The following is a 14419-nucleotide window of genomic DNA, read 5'->3' on the forward strand; positions in this document are numbered from 1 at the left end:
TGCTTGTGATAGAAGTTAATTAATGTAGGACAATTCAAATGATTTAAGTAGACTTATATGCTAGGCTCATACTTTGAACCTTGTGAACATGACCCTGTGGGAGTAAAATAACCATTTCACAGGGTCACCTAAGCCATCAGAAAACACAGATATTTACATTATGATTCATAACACTAGCATAATTCTAGCTATGAAATATCAACAAAAATAAGTATATGTTTGGGGTCACTATTACATGAGGAACTATATTAAATGGCTACAACATAAGGAATGTTGAGAAACACTGCTCCAGCCCGAGTCTTGTATTTGTATTATTTCATTTATTTACTATTAATGTTCAATGACAAATACTGAAGTTTTTAGCTGACTTCAGCAAAATAATGCATTGTAATTGGTGAGAGTGGGTTGTTGATATTTCCCACTATTATTGGGTGGGGTTCAATGTGTGTTTTGAGCTTTAGTAAAGATTCACTTATAAATGTGAGTGCTCTTGCATTTGGGGCATAGATGTTCAGAATTGAGAATTTCTCTTGTTGGATTTTCCCCTCGATGAAGATGAAGTGTCCTTCTTCATCATGCTTGATAACTTTTGGTTGAAAGTCTATTTTATAGGATATTAGAATGACAACTCCTGTTTTCTGGGACCATTTGCTTGGAAGAACTTTTTCCATCTCTTTTACTCTGAGATAGAGCCTATCTATGTTATTGAGGTCTGTTTCTTGTATGCAGCAAAAGGGAGGAGGGAATGGAGGAGAGAGGGGAAACTTATGTGGTATTGGTTGAGGGAAAATGACTGGAGCCCTGAGGACCAGCAGAAAAAATAGAAACAGGAAAGCTCAGAAGATAGTTGGAGGTTGAGGGGACCCCCCCCCCCCGAATGTACCAGAGACCTGGGAGATGAGAGACACTCAGGACTGAAAGGGAGAGACCGTACATGAAATGCCTGACAGTAGGAAGAGGGAACTTATAGAGCACACCTCCAGCAGGAAGACAGGGCATCAAATGAGGGAGAGGGGGGCCATTTCACAGTCAAAACTCCGATCCATAATTGTTCCTCTCTGAAAAAAATTGCAGGGATGAATACGGAGAGGAGTCTAAGGAAAAGAAGGTTCATCCACTGGCTGAAAATGGGATCCAGCTCAAGGGGAGGTTCCAAGGCCTGACACTATTACTGAGGCTATTCAATGCTCACAAAAGGGACCTAGCATGACCACACTCTGGAAAACTCAACAAGCAGCTGAAACAGTCAGATGCAGATGTACCCAACCAACGGACAGAACCAGATGAACCTTATTAATGAATTAGGGAAAGCTGAAAGAAGCTGAGGAGAAGGGTGACCCTTTAGGAGGACCAACAGTCTCATTTAATAGGACCCCAAAATCTCTTAAACACTGGACCACCAAACAGGCAGCATACACCAGCTGATCTGAGGCCCCCAACACACATACAGTAAAGGACTGCTGGGTCTGTGTTTATTCAGAGATGATGCACCTAACCCTCAAGAGACTGGAGTTCCCAGGGAGTTTAGAGGTTAGGTGGGGTGAGGGGTAGAAACATCAACATGGAGATAGGGGGTGGGGAAAGGTATGGGATGTGGAAGAGTTGGAGGGTGGGCAAGGGTGGGAAGGATAAAATATAGCGTGTAAAAATAAATAAATAAATCAAAAACATACTGGACTGTAATTATTCAACAATTTATACAATTATTTAATTACTGTACAAATGGGTTGATAATGTATGACATTGATACCTTTTTTCACCTGACAGTATGCAAAGTATCCCACACTATGAAAGGTAGCAATCAGGGAAGAAGCTTACTTCCAACTCGAATTCATGTTATCTTGCAATCAAGATGTGTAATGGCTTCAATAATAATATAATATATTATATTTTCTACCATTTTTGATGGGCAACCAAGAAGAATGGCAAACGTCTGTATGACAAACATTTCATAAGAAGGTATCCTACAAATAGGCAAATATATACATATGCATTTGTATATATGTATATCAGTGTTTTCATTTATTAATTCATTTAAATCATAGAAACTTTTATAGTTTTTATTTAAGCTTCAAGAAGAAAAAAACCTAACATTCTAAGATGTTGGCTAATCAGAATTGCAATCCTAAGAGGAAGACATGTTATGGTAAAAATCTTTTCCCAATCTGTTGGTGGCCTTTTTGTCTTATTGACAGTGTCTTTTGCCTTAAAGAAGCTTTGCAATTTTATGAGGTCCCATTTGTAGTTTCTCAAATTTATAGCACAAGCCACTGGTGTTCTAGTCAAGAATTTTTCATCTATGCCCATATCTTCGAGGCTTTTTCCCACTTTCTCCTCTATAAGTTTCAGTGTCTCTGATTTTATGTGGAGTTCCTCGATCCACTTAGACTTTAGCTTTGTACAAAGAGATAAGAATGGATCAATTCGCATTCTTCGACATGTTAACCGCCAGTTGTGCCAGCACCATTTGATGAAAATGCTGTCCTTTTTTTTCCACTGGATGGTTTTCACTCCTTTGACCATAGGTGTGTGAGCTCATTTCTGGGTCTTCAATTCTATTCCATTGATCTACCTGTCTGTCACTGTACCAGTACCATGCAGGTTTTACTACAAACGCTCTGTAGTAAAGCTTGAATCTCCCAGAGGTTCTTTTATTGTTGTGAATAGTTTTTGCTATCCTAGGTTTTTATTATTCCAGGTGAATTTGCAAATTGTCCTTTCTAACTCTGTGAAGAATTGGGTTAGAATTTTGATGGGGATTGCATTGAATCTGTAGATTGCTTTCAGCAAGATGGCCATTTTGACTATATTAATCCTGCCAATCCATGAGCAGGAGAGATCTTTCCATATTCTGAGATCTTTGAATTCTTTCTTCAGAGACTTGAAGTCCTTATCATATAGATCTTTCACTTCCTTAGTTAGAGTCACGCCAAGGTATTTTATATTCACTATTGTGAAGGGTGTTGTTTCCCTAATTTATTCCTAGCCTGTTTATTCTTTGTGTAGAGAAAGACCACTGATTGGTTTGAGTTAATTTTATATCCAACTACTGCCCTGAAGCTGTTTATCAGGTTTAAGGGGTTCTCTGGTAGAATTTTTAGGTTCACATATACATACTATCATATCATCTGCAAATAGTGATATTTTGACTTCTTCCTTTCCAATTTGTATCCCCTTGATCTCCTTTTGTTGTCTAATTGCTCTGGCTAAGACTTCAAGTACTATATTGAATAGGTAGGGAGAAAGTGGCAGCCTTGTCTAATCCCTGATTTTAGTGGGATTGCTTCAAGATTCTCTCCATTTAGTTTGATGTTGGCTACTTGTTTGCTGTATATTGCTTTTATTATGTTTAGGCCTTGAGGTGTGATCTTTCCAAGACTTTTATCATGAATGGGTGTTGGATTTTGTCAAATGCTTTCTCAGCATCTAATGAGATGATCATGTGGTTTTTGTCTTTGAGTTTATTTGTATAGTGGGTTACATTAATGGATTTTCTTATATTTAACCATCCCTGAATTCCTGGGATGAAGCCTACTTGATCATGATCTATGATCATTTTGATATGTTATTGGATTTGGTTAGGGAAAATTTTATTGAGTATTTTTGCATCAATATTCATAAGGGATAGTGTTCTGAACTTCTCCTTCTTTGTTGGGTCTTCATGTGGTTTAGGTATCAGAGTTATTGTGGTTTCATAGAACGAATTGGATACAGTACCTTCTGTTTCTATTTTGTGGAATAGTTTGAGGAGTATTGATATTAGATCTTCTTTGAAGGTCTGATTGAACTCTGCACTAAACCCATCTTGTCCTGGTTTTTGGGTTGTTTGTTTGTTTGTGACAGTGACTGCTTCTATTTCTTTAGGGTATATGGGACTGTTTATATCATTAATCTGATGCTGATTTAACCTTGGTACCTAGTATCTGTCTAGAAAATTGTTTATTTCATCCAGGTTTTCCAGTTTTGTTGACTAGTCTTTTGTAATAAGATCTGATGATTTCTTGGATTTTTCTCAAATTCTGTTGTTATGTTTTCCTTTTCATTTCTGATTTGTTAATGAGGGTACTGTCCCTGTGTTCTTTAGTTAATCTGCCTAAGGGTTTATCTATTTTGTTGATTTTATCAAAGAACCAGCTCCTGGTTTGGTTGATTCTTTGTATAGTTTTTTTTGTTTGTTTGTTTCCATTTGGATGAATTCAGCCCTAAGTTTCATTATTCCTGATGTCTAATCCTCTTTGGTGAATTTTCTTCCTTTTATTCTAGAGCTTTTAGGTGCTCTGTCAAGATGCTAGTGTATGCTCTCTCCAGTTTCTTTTTGGAGACACTCAGAGCTATGAGTTTTCCTCTTAGGACTGCTTTTACTGTGCCCCTGGAGTTTGAGTATGTTTTGGCTTCATTTTCATTAAACTTTAAAAAAGTCTTTAATTTCTTTCCTTATTTCTTCCTTGACTAAGTTAATATTGAGTGTTGTTCAGCTTCCACGTGTAAGTGGGATTTCTAGTATTTATGTCACTTTTGAAGATCAGCCTTAGTCAGTGGTGATTTGATAGGGTGCATGGGATATTTCAATATTTTTTAATCTGTTGAGGCCTGTTTTGTGACCGATTATATGGTCAATATTGGAGAAAATAGGCTGAGGGGCTGAGAAGAATGTATAACCTTTTGTTTTAAAATAAAATGTTGTATAGATATTTGTTAAATCCACTTGCTTCATAAGTTCTGTTAGTTTCATTGTGTATCTGTTTAGTTTCTGTTTCCATGTTCTGTCCATTGATGAGAGTGGGGTGTTGAAGTCTCCCACTATTATTGTGTGTAATGCAATGTGTGCTTTGAGCTTTAGTAAAGTTTCTTTTATGAATGTGGATACCCTTGCATTTGGAGCATAGATATTCAAAATTGTGAGTTCTTCTGGGTCAATTTTAGCTTTGATGTGTATAAAGTGTCCTCCCTTGTCTTTTTTGATAACTTTAGGTTGAAAGTCGATTTTATTTGATATTAGAATGAGTACCCCAGCTTGCTTCTTGGGACCATTTGCTTGGAAAATTGTTTTCCAGCCTTTTACTCTGAGGTAGTATCTATCTTTGTCACTAAGGTAGGCTTCCATCTAGCAGAATTTTGGGTCCTGTTCATGTATCCAGTCTGTTAGTCTATATCTTTTTTATTGGGGATTGATTTCATCCATATTAAGAGATATTAAGGAAAAGTATTTGTTTCTTTCTGTTATTTTTGTTGTTAGAATTGGGATTCTCTTCATGTGGCTATTTTCTTTTAGGTTTGTTGAAAGATTGCTTTCTTGTTTTTTTTCTAGGGCATAGTTTCCCTCCTTGTGTTGGAATTTTTCCATTGTTATTCTTTGGAGCACTGGATTTGTGGAAAGATATTGTGTAAATTTGTTTTTTTCATGGAGTACTTTGGTTTCTCCATCTATGGTAATTGAGGTTTTGCTGGGTATAGTAGCCAGGGTTGGCATTTGTGTTCTCTTAGGTTCTGTATGATATCTGTCCAGGATCTTCTGGCTTTCATAGTCTCTTGTGAGAAGTCTGGTATAATTCTAATAAGTCTGTCTTTATATGTTACTTGACCTTTTTCCCTTACTGCTTAATATTCTTTCTCTGTTTAGTACATTTTGTGTTTTGATTATCATGTTTCAGGAGGAATTTCTTTTCTGGCCCAGTCTATTTGGAGTTCTGTAGGCTTCTTGTATGCTCATGGGCATCTCTTTCTTTAGATTAGGGATGTTTTCTTCTATAATTTTGTTGAAGATATGTACTGGCCCCTTAAGTTAAAAAAATCTTCATTCTCATCTATACCTATTATCCTCACATTTTGTCTTCTTATTGTGTACTGGATTTCTTGGATGTTTTGAGGTAGGGTCTTTTTGCATTTTACATTTTATTTCATTGTTGTGTCCATGTTTTCTATGGAATCTTCTGCACCTGATATTCTCTCTTCTCTCTCTCTTTCTTTTCTTTCTTTCTTTCTTTCTTTCTTTCTTTCTTTCTTTCTTTCTTTCCTTTCTTTCTTTCTTTCTTTCTTTCTTTCTTTCTTTCTTTCTTTCTTTCTTTCTTTCTTTCTTTCTTTTTTTCTTTCTTTCTTTCTTCCTCTTTCTTCCTTCCTTCCTTTCTCTATCTTCCTTCCTTCCTTTCCTTCTCCCCCTCCCCCTCCCTCCCCCTCCCTCCCCCTCCCTCCCCCTCCCCTCCCCCTCCCCTCCCCCTCCCCTCCCCCTCCCCCTCCCCCTCCTCCTCCTCCTCCTCCTTCTTCTTCTTCTTCTTCTTCTTCTTCTTCTAAAACAGGGTTTCTCTATATAGCTCTGGCTCTCCTGGAACTCACTTTTTAGATCAGGCTTGCCTCGAAATCAGAAATCTGCCTGCCTCTGCCTCCCAAGTTCTGGGCTTAAAGGCATGTGCCACCACTGCCCAGGCTCTCTTCCATTTCTTTTATTCTCTTGGTGATGTTTCCATCTATGGCTCTTGATTTCTTTCCTTGGTTTTCTATCTCCAGAGTTGTCTCCCTTTGGTTTTTCTTTATTGTTTCTACTTCCAGTTTTAGATTCTGAGTAGTTTTGTTCAATTACTTTACCTAGTTGATTTTGTTTTCATGTAATTCTTTAAGGGATTTTTGTGTTTCCTCTTTAAGGGCTTCTACCTGTTTACCTGTGTTCTCCTGTATTTTTTAAGGGAGTTATCAATGTCCTTCTTAATCATGAGATATGATTTTAAATCTGAATCTTGCTTTTATAGTGTGATGGGGTATCCAGGACTCTGGGTGATGGGAATACTGGGTTCTGATGATGCCTAGTAGTCTTCGTTTCTTCGTTGGTAAGTTTCTTGAATTTTTCCTTTTGCCATCTGATAATCTCTGGTGTTAGATGTTCTTGCTGTCTCTGGCTGGAGCTTGTTCCTCTTGTGAGTCTGTAAGCCTGTGATAGCACTTCTGGGAGAGAAGCTCTGTCCTAGCAAGGCCAGTGTACAGAGGGCTTTGGAATAGCTCCTTATAGGCCCAATGGACCTTGTCCCAGCTGCTCTGCTGCTTCTGAGGTCTGTGAGTTCCTTAGTGGACCTGCCTCATTGAGTTACCTGAGGAAAAAAAATGGTGATCTCACCTGATTCCCAGGTTTAGACACTTTCTGGAGGCAATCTCTTCCCTGGCAGGGAAGGTTCTCAGAGGACAGAGTATCAGCCCCATGTTTGGCTGCAGATGTAGACCCATAGGACCCCTCAAAGCTGCTCTGATGTATCTGAGGCCTGTGACTCCTGAGTTTACCTTACTTTCTCCATTTACCTTCTTTAGAGATTTAAAAGATTGTTTTCTTGTCTAGAAATCTGAAAAAAAAAAACCTGGTTATTAAATACTTCATTAGTCTGACAATATTTACAATACTTCAATTTTCTCATTTTTTAAATGAAATGACAAGCAAGAGAGTTCTCAGGTAAACATTCAATAATATCTGTCAGTTTTTTTTAGTGAATGCCTGTTTGATACAGTTGAATACATTACTTTTATCAGTCTTAATAAAAGGCAGAATGATGCGTAGAAAGACATACATGAAGTAAATAATTTCCCCCTTGGCCATATGTGAATGTTTTAGGTCCATGGACTACAGGTTTGATGTATATTTCATTTTTATCTCAAGTAAGATACCAATAAAGTTGACATTTCCCTAATTACTAGCTTTATTTTATTAGGGTATGATGAAGCCATTAACATAAAATATTTTTTCTTGCCTTTCATTATAAGAAAATCATCATTGAGTGACATTACTGTTTCATTTCTCTTTTTTTCTTTAATATTCCTAGATTGCTTTTATACTGTGTCCCGGCCCTTGGGACAGTCAAACAGGGTCTGGGGAACCACCTGTGGAGAGAATGAAAGGCGAGAAACATAAGTACAGACAGCAAGTCTGATTGATCAAGTTGTCAAATTTTTATTGTTCCCAGGCAGGTTTTATGCCCACAGAAGCAGGGTATGGGGAAGGGGATGACGCTTTGTTTCTGGGAGAACGCACCTGTTCCCAAAAGCAGGATATTGGCTAGGTAAAAAGTTCAGCAGGAGGAACAGAACAGAATGGGTTGCTAGGTACCTGTCCACAAGATCTATGGCTATTTGTTCTTAACTGGGGGCAGTACTTTTCCACAGAGGCCTCAACTTATCTCATCTAAGCTAATACTTTTCCACTAAGGCCAAGAATTTGTATGTAAGCACTTATGGCTGACAAGGCAGGTAACATTCAAACAGGGTCTCTACCAGCAATACTGTTTCCATTTCTTTAGGCCTACTTATTTCTTCCATTTCATTATTATATCCCTCACACTACACTAAGCTTAATCATGTAACCAAACCACTGAGAGAATCAATGACAAACATTTTATAAATGGAGTTTTTTCTTGGTCCTTTATCTTTGCATCTAAAAGAAGTAAAATATATAGTTGACTACTCTTTGTGTCCAGAAAATGTTTTTTAATATAGAATGTTATGTGTATAACAGTTGAGTAAAGAATGGCTAAGATAGTAGCAAGAATGAATTCTGGGAGATCTTTTTAAGGTAGTTGGAGAAAGTGAAGTTGACACAAGCTGATTGAACTACTACTTAACAGTCGAAGTGGAAATAAATGAACAGAGAAAAATGTCTATATGTAGGACATTAAAGTTCTTGGAGAAAGAAACTTTGGTTTAATTCTGGACATGTTGAAATGAGCTGTCCAAATAGAGACAGTGAATAGATTTTTTTCACAGCCATTATAAATCACAAAGATGAATTCTGACATAGAACTAATTTACAGCATCATCAATAGATGAGTTGACATGAGACCATTGTTTGAAGATAACCAGTCAAGGACAAAAAAGTAACTCAGAAGATAGGTCTTAGCAAGATGTCAGTGATGTTTTCTAGTTCTCCATTCACTTAAAACAATGGCTATAGAGTAAATCTGGATAGATAGCTTGTGACAAGATAACAAGCCCAGGATTGTTCTTTTCATTCTTTATCTCATGTTATCTCTTTAAGTAATCTCTCTCAGTTTACAGGGCACACGTAATTTAAGACACATGTCTGAGTTTTCTACACTTGTCATTTTGCTTTTAATAGTGTACTTCAACTGTTAACAAAGTTCTGCATGATGCATAAAAATCAATATTTAGTATTTCGAAGAGTCAGATATAAGTAATTAAGTATCCTGAATTTTTGTTGTTATTGCTGCTTTTTTTCTTTGTGTTTTTGCTTTTTAGCTAGTGTTTTGCTCTATACCCCAGGCTGGTCTAGAACTCATGAAGCTTTTTCTGCTACAGCTTCCTAAGTATCAGTTTAGAGATTTGGGCCACCATGCCTCAGTATTTTGTTATATTTTTAATTCCAAATGCAAAGTTTTATTACAGTTATACAAATAATTTGATGCTTACTGTTTTCTGGAATTATTATTGTCACTTTTGCTTAGCTGCTTTTGAAATATTCAGCATTCATAGATGGCAATAAACAAAATAATTTTTGTACTGTATAATATTTTTTATAATTTATATAAATTTAAGATAGACAAATAAGTAACAATGATAAAATAAGCCCAGTTCTTTTGGGAAAAAGGATTATATACATACAGGAATATGTGTGATAGAAAATGAATTAGAAAACAAAAATAATGATTTTAACATAAAAGTTGTTGCATACATTTGTTTTTTCCATATCCTAATAATCACATGTATTATTAAGCACAATGTCTTCTCAGACATAGACATTTTAAGAGCAATGTTTTCATTTAGTGTAAGACTAGCAGATTTCCTTTTCTGTTTTTTTAAGTTTTAAATTAAAAAAAATCTGTTCATCATTCTCTATTTTTAAAAATTAATTATTGTATTTATTTATATTTATAATTTTGTCTCCCTTCCCAGTGTCCACTCCAGAAACCTACCACTCCTTGCCCCCTCCCCTTTGCTTCTAAGAGGGTGCTCCCCACCACCACCACTCTGACATCTTCTTTCACTGGGGTAGCAAGCTCCACAGGAGAAAGTGCCTCGCTTCGAATTAATGCCAGATAAGGCAGTCCTCTCCTGCATATGGCAACTGGCACCATGGGTTCCCCATGTGTATGCCTTGGTAGGTTGTTTAGTCCCTAGGATCTTTGAGGGGTCTGGTTAGTTGTTCTTCCTATGTGGTTGCAATACCTTTCAGCTACTTTAATCCTTCCACTAACACTTCCATTGGAGTACTCAGGCTCATTTGATTGGTTGGCTGTATTAGCCAGGTGTTGGCAGAGTCTCTCATAGGACAGCTATACCAGGTTCCTGTCTGCAAGCACTTCTTGGCATCCACAACAGTGTCACTTTTTGCAAATGGGATGGATCTCAAGGTAGGGTAGTCTCTGGTACATTTTAGGGTACATTTTTTTTCTGTTTTTGTTCTCATGTTTCCTTTAGACAGGAATAATTCTGGGTTAAATATTTTGAGAGGGAAGGGTGGCCCCATCACTCAAATGGAGGCCCTGTCTATTTTTATTGGAGGTGGTCTCTACAAGTTCTTTCTCTCTGCTGTTGGGTATTTTAGCTAGTGTCATTCCTGTTGGGTCCTGAGAGATTCTTGCATTTCTGGCATCTGAAACTTTCATGGGTATTCTGAGCTTTTGGTTTGATATTCACTTATCAGTGAGTACATACAATATATGTCCTTTTGAGCCTGGGTTACCTCGCTCAGGATTATATTTATAGTTACATCAATTTCCCTACAAAATTCATGAAGTCATCATTTTTAATAGCTGAGTAGTATTTCATTGTGTAAATGTACCATATTTGCTGTATCTATTCTTCCATTTAGCAACAACTGGTTTGTTTACAGCTTCTGGCTGTTATAAATAAGACTTCTATGAACATAGTGGAGCATGTGTCCTTGTTATATGTTGGAGCATCTTCTGGGCATATATGCCCAGTTGTGATATAGCTGGGTCTTCAGTTACAACTATTTCCAGTTTTCTTTCTTTTTGTTTGTTTGTTTTGTGAGTGTGTGTGTGTGTGTGTGTGTGTGTGTGTTTGTTTGTTTTTGTTTTTTGTTTTTTTTGAGACAGGGTTTCTCTGTGTAGCCCTGGCTGTCCTGGAACTCACTCAGTAGACCAGGTTGGCCTCAAACTCAGAAATCCGCCTGCCTCTGCCTCTCAAGTGCTGGGATTAAAGGCATGCACCACCACACCCGGCTTATTTCCAGTTTTCTAATAAACCTCTAGATCGACTTCCAACATGGTTGTACCAGTTTGCAATCCCACCAGCAATAGAGGAGTGTACTTCTTTCTCTATATCTTCACAATCATCTGCTGTCTCCTGAGTTTTGGATCTTAGCCATTCTGACTGGTGTCAGGTGGAAACTCAGGGTTGTTTTGATTTGCATTTACCTGATGACCAAGGCTGTTCAACATTTCTTGACCATTTGATATTCCTCAGATGAGAATTTTTTGTTTAGCTCTGTACCCCATTTTTAATAGGGTTATTTGGTTCTCTGGAATGTAATTTCCTGAGTTCTTTGTATATATTGGATATTATGCCTCTATTGGATGTAGGATTGGTAATAATCTTTTCCCAATATATTGGTTGCTGTTTTGTCCTGTTGACAGTGTCCTTTGCCTTAGAGAAGCTTTGAAACTTTATGAAGTCCCATTTGTCAATTCTTGATTTTAGAGCATAAGCCTTTGGTGTTCTGTTCAGAATAATATTGTAGGTATCTCTGTTGCCGATTGGCTTGAAGTGGTATGAACAGAACCATAATTGTATATTCTAACTTTTTTGAGAAACTTCCAAACTGAACAATGTGTAAGTATTCCTCATCCCCCAGTGTCCTCACTAAATTTTCTGTGTGTGTTTTCTTAAGGATAGATACTCTTAGTCTGGTGAAATGGAAGATTGGGGAAGTTTTAAACAGTATTTTGCTGAAGGCAAACAGGTTGCTAACTTTCATTTTCATGTAGATATTCATCATTCATCTTTTTTTTTTAATTGTGTAGTTCATTTGACAGTTTACTGATTGAGACATTTGGCCTCGATATTCAATTTTATGAATTCTTTACTGAATACTACTATCTTTTCAGGTAATGAGCTGGTGGGCTGTCTTCTAATCTATACGTTTTCTCACCCTCTCCTCTTTTTTTTTTCTCTCTCTTCTTCCCACCTTTATTTCTTATACTGCTATAACCTTCTAATTTGGTGCTAAACCTTTTAGCAAATCTTGCTATTATTTTTGGGGGCTCTTTTTAAATTTCCATTTCTTGAGGTATGTTCTATGTTTTCATTCAGGAATTTCAATGTTGTAGGCCTTATCGTAATAGAAGTATCTAATCCCCATGGAACTTACTGTTGTAGATACAGTTTTATCAGGACCTTTTATTAAAAATGTGGACCTGGAGCCAGGCAGTAGTAGTGCCTGCCTTTAATCCCAGCATTTGGGAGGCAAAGACAGGTGAATTTCTGAGTTTGAGGCCAGCCTGATCTACAGAGTGAGTTCCAGGACAGCCAGGGCTACACGAAGAAACCCTGTCTTGAAAAAACAAAAACAAAAACAAAAACAAAAAAACAAAACCAAAAGCAACCAAAAATGTGGACCTATTCTCAAATCACACTTTTGATCATTTTGCTAAAACTCAGATATCTATGGCTGTGTACATTTGCCTTTGGTCTTTTACTCTAGTGCATTGGTCTACTGTGTTGGTTTTGGTGCCAGTACCCTGCTGTTTTTGTTTCCATGGCTCTGTAATACAATGGGAATTTTGTTATTTTGGTATCTCCAGAGAAGCCATTTTCCCCTTTGGATTGTTAAATACTTTTATGATTTTTTCTGATAGAGTTCATCAGTGACTCCTTATATTTCTGAGCATTTCAATGTTATACAACTTTATTACTATTTAAAATCATTTTTAAGCAGTTGCTTATTGTTTGTGTATAGGATTTTTTTTTCTTTCTGTATTCTCAGTTCCACTTTGGTTGAATATTTGTACACAGCAATTCATCCATTGTCCTGATATTTTACAATGATGGAGTATAGTTTTTCAAAATGTTCAATAACAATCTTCTGAATTGTATTGGTACCTGGGGTAGATATTCACGAATGACAGTTTGACTACATCTAGAATTAACTAAAATATAAAAATGGAGGGAAAACTTGTAAGGGAGTTTTTACTTATTTTACAGAAGGGAGATGATTTCTAACCATAATTTTAAGGTATGAAGTCACATGCCTTTAACATGGGCCATACCTTTGGCTGGAAGCCTATTAAGTACATGGTAAAAGGAAGAATTTGCTCACTGCCTGAACCTTATTAGCAAGTCAATTCCTTCATTTGCCTTAGAGAATACTTTGGGAGTCCAGCTTATTTTTAAAACAAGCTCAAACATCAAACACTGTGGATTGAGCAACTACTTAATTTTTGGCCTTATGAAGTTCTGTTACTCTAGAGAAATTTGGTTAACACTGTTCCCATTGTTATTGTCTTAGATACCATTCTGTTGTAGAGGAAACATTAATAACTGCAAGCTTGCTTACAGCTTCTGAAGGTTATTCCATTTTCATAATGGTGGGAGGCATAGAAGCAGGCAGACACTTTGGAGAAGAAGCTAACAACTTACATCCTGATCTTCAGCAAAGTGATGGGGGGTGGGGAAGGAGGTAGGGAGGGGCAGAGGAAGTGGGAGAAGGAGAGGGAGAGAGAAGGGGAGAGACAGGGAGAGAGAGAGACAGAGACAGAGAGAAAGAGAGGGAGAGGGAGAGGGAGAGGGAGAGGGAGAGGGAGAGGGAGAGGGAGAGGGAGAGGGAGAGGGAGAGGATCTATAAGACCATGCTTCCAGAGAGAACACTTGCAGCTTGTTTGTATTTATTTGCACAAACACGGCCTTTTAACATTTATTACAAACAAACACAGCCTCTTGGCACATGCCTCTGTCTTAGGTTGAACTAAGCCATAGACCAGTTGCCTGTCTTTGGCTGCCAGTCCTTATTGCACACCTTTTTCCCATTTAGACCAAAGCCACAATATGCACTCAATGCATCTCCTCATAGGGATGAATGACGACCATATCTGAGCTTGGCTGAAGGAGAGCCTGTATGGAGGTACCTGACCTGCTTGAAATACAAAGTCAGTGGTTGAAAAGAACAGGATTAAGGTTGTCTATGGGGATGTCCCAGGCACTCAATTCAATTGTAAATTAGCAAAGACCACACCCAAGTCTGATCTCCTGGAGTGGGGGATGTGGCTTTGAGAATCAACAGGAAAACTGTTACTTCACATGTAAATAGTGGAGGTTATGCTCCAAATTAACTCTGCTGGCTAATACAGATTTTTAGCTATCTTCATAATAGGAATCGCCTATGTTGGATTTATTTCTAGACCAGTCCGTGATTGAGTCAGAATAACTGGTCACATTAAAGGAAAGAGAAAAGTCATTACAATTCCTCCTTTTG

Source organism: Mus musculus, chromosome 13, assembly GCF_000001635.26.
Source record: "Mus musculus strain C57BL/6J chromosome 13, GRCm38.p6 C57BL/6J".
In the NCBI taxonomy this organism is placed as follows: Eukaryota; Metazoa; Chordata; class Mammalia; order Rodentia; family Muridae; genus Mus; species Mus musculus.